The 3,206-nt window shown below is 37.4% G+C and overlaps 1 pseudogene; it reads left to right on the top strand.

The window, feature by feature from the left end:
• The first annotated feature begins 635 nt into the window (after positions 1 to 635).
• Positions 636 to 734, top strand: LOC125920516 (uncharacterized; annotated as a pseudogene).
• Positions 735 to 3,206: the final 2,472 nt, after the last annotated feature.

The following is a 3,206-nucleotide window of genomic DNA, read 5'->3' as shown; positions in this document are numbered from 1 at the left end:
AGATAAAGAACTCATACAAGGAATTGAAAACTGCAACACAGAAATAACATAGAAACATCTCTATAGTGTAGCTCTCGCTCTTCCCTCAGGATCCGTCATTTGACTTAACATGTGACCTTCTGATTTATGGACCGAGTGAAGTTCCAGTATCAATGAGGACATGAATATTAATAAAAATATAATTAACAATTATAACATTTTCTTTCTGTATCATGTAAGTCACCTTGAGAATTAAGGCCATATGAAGGATACCTTTAGTGAAGTGGGTTGAAAAGAGAAAGGAGCAGAGGAAAAAGAGACATTCCAGGTAGACTGGTATTTCAAGTGACTTGAAGAAAAGGAGGCTGAAGTCTTACCTAGAAAGTCACAAATATCAAGGTAGTTTATTTGCTTCTGTGTGTTTGGTCTTAAAATGGATACATCTTGAGTATGCTAAATATCAAATATATGCTGGTAGGAAAAGAACCAGTGGAGAGAGAGGAGAAAGAATACAAGAGAGGAGGAGGATGGATGAAGAAAAACTGAATGTAGGACCAGAGTCTGAGCTATTGCAACATACAAATGAGAGCTTTCTTTCCACAATTAGGAGAGCAGGAGTAATACATGGAAACACCCCATCTAGAAAGAAACAGTCTGTGCTTGCTCTGCAGCACATCTACTAAAACTGGAACAGAAGATTAGCACAGCCCCTGAGTAAGGATGACACTCAGATTCATGAAGTGTTTCATTAAGAAAGAAAGACAGAGAACAAGAGAGAAAGAAAAGAGAAGAAAAGATGTGGCCTGATTCATGCTGTGTCAGGCACCGGAAATGAAAGCAAAAATAGATGAGTGGACAACAAAAAACCAGGATGATAATACAGAATCAGCACCACAGAAGAGATGCTGACCCTAAGGTGAATATCACAGTTTCTTAGTGTAAAATGACTCTGGAATGATTACGGAACTCAGTGAGGAGGAATCTGTAGTTAAAGCAGAACTATCTCATATATTGACAATGTATTACCAATTAGTTTTTAAATTTGCAAATATCTACTTGCTGTTTACAATGTTCCAAAAAAAAAAAATGAGCTGGATGCTGAGGATCCAAAATAACAGAGAAATATGCTTTTGCTCCCACAGTTTACATTTTTCCTTTAATTATAGTTACTGTACATATGAATTATTTAAGAAACTACACACAGTTAACTACCTCATAGTGTGAGATATCATTCTCAATTGAATCTTGTGTGTATGTCTTGAATGGAAAAGAAACAAAACAAAACAAAACAAGAACAGTGTTGAGTAGAAAGAAAAGCGAATGGTGTGGACCTTACTGATTTTTTTGTAGTCACTATTAGATGCCGTAAGTGGGCAAATTGCTCAGAATAGTTCCTAAAACTCTATCATCCCTTTGACATTGGAATATACCAATAGCTGTAAGGACACAAATACAGCTCCTTGTTTTTTGAATGTCCTTTCTGTTTCTCCAGTACATCATTATAAAAAGAAAACAGTGGGGTAACAGAAATAGAAATACATATAATCATGCTTCGTATATAAAAGAAACAGAGAACACATGAAGATAGCTAAGTTATTGACAGTATTATTACAAGATGGTTTCAGAATTTTCCCTTCCTTTCAAGACTGAATTTTAAGGTTTAACATTTGTGGTTTGAGTACCAATCGATTTCATGGATACGGCAGTTCCAACTTCACATGCTATGTTGAAATGAAGGTTTGAGGCGTATTACGGTTTCAAACAAATACCAAGGAGATAACAATACCTTCCTAGAGTCAACAGATCAATGTCAAATAAGGAGCACCAAGGAAAACAAAATAAAGAATCTGGGAAAGATAAAGACAGAAGAAGCAGGCAGAGGCTAGACTGCTACCAAACGAAGACTCCCCCTTTCCAACCTTAACAGTCTTCCCAACTGTAGGAAGACAGGGGTGTCTTGGGTCCTGAATCACATTAAATCTATCGTATTTTGCAAAATGATTCTCTATTTCAGGAAGCTCTTCAATGTAAAAGAAATATGAATTAAGCTATGAAACATTAGCATTTTTTAAATCACTAGGAACCTTTGCTAGAAATCATCACTGATTTTATATCAGAAGGAGGAAACATAATAAAGGATAAATAATTTGTCTAATAGTAATACTTATAAAATACTAACACTTGATTAGTATTGAGGAATACTTGGGGCAGGAGAGAAAAAAAGAACAAGTCATTACACGTTCAGAGAAATTACTTTGATAAATTTATTTTTTTCTTCTTATGGTAATATTGGCAGCCATAATCATGTAAGCTCCGAAAATGAGAGCATTCAGTTCAGCAAAATTACCCTGATTAAAATGGATATGCAAGAAATGTGAAACTACATGTTGTAGGAAGCATCCCTGTTTGTGTATAGGAATTATGTAGCGGTTTATATAAACTGGACAATATATAACGTGTGTCTAAGAGGCTCACAGCTCTGCTGTTGAAGTGCTACTTTGCACAGAAGCTCAGCCCACAGTGCTGCGTCCTCTTAATGACCTACACTCTTCAGAATGCAGCTGCCAAGACAAATGAAAGCACAGGATTTGGATAAAAACCCACATTCGCTTTCCAGCTGTGCCTCCCTGACCCATCTGGAAAATAAGAAAACTGTCCTTTATAAAGCACTTTGCAGTCTGACGCTTCTCTGTCATTTCTATCTCACCATCAGGATATATCAGTGTATTTACAGATTGATGGATTACAATACCGGTAAGAAGTAAACTACAACCAGGGAGCCCAGAAATAATTAAGATCGTGGAAAAGTTTGAAGCAAATGAGACTGGTTTCCTGAAATCACACATGAAAATAACTTCTGTTACTACCTGCAAGAGCTTCATACTTTTTTATGTGACCTCCTGTTGCTGATCTCTTTTCCTAGGAATGTGGGGAGCCTGGGTTTAGCGGTTCCAGGAGTTGAGTGTTGAGTGTGGGAATGGGGGAGGGGAAATAAACTTTTGGCTGAAGAACAAAGTGGGATTGATGCTCGGGTCCCAGTTGAGGGTGTGGGAAGAAAGCAAAGTCGAAACATTAGGTCTAAATGGAGGGTGGAGTCCAGAGACCAGACATCAGGAAAAGCCTCAGGAATGAACAAGTAAAGCAGTCAAGGCAGGTTTGGAAGGCAAAACACAAGACAGATTCTGGACATAATGGATCCATGGCACTGGAATTCTTTGTACTGTGCC

This window comes from Panthera uncia, chromosome B4 (genome assembly GCF_023721935.1).
Source record: "Panthera uncia isolate 11264 chromosome B4, Puncia_PCG_1.0, whole genome shotgun sequence".
Classification (NCBI taxonomy): domain Eukaryota; kingdom Metazoa; phylum Chordata; class Mammalia; order Carnivora; family Felidae; genus Panthera; species Panthera uncia.
The sequence above is the reverse complement of the archived record's forward strand: the minus strand, read 5'-3'. Positions and strand labels throughout refer to the sequence as shown.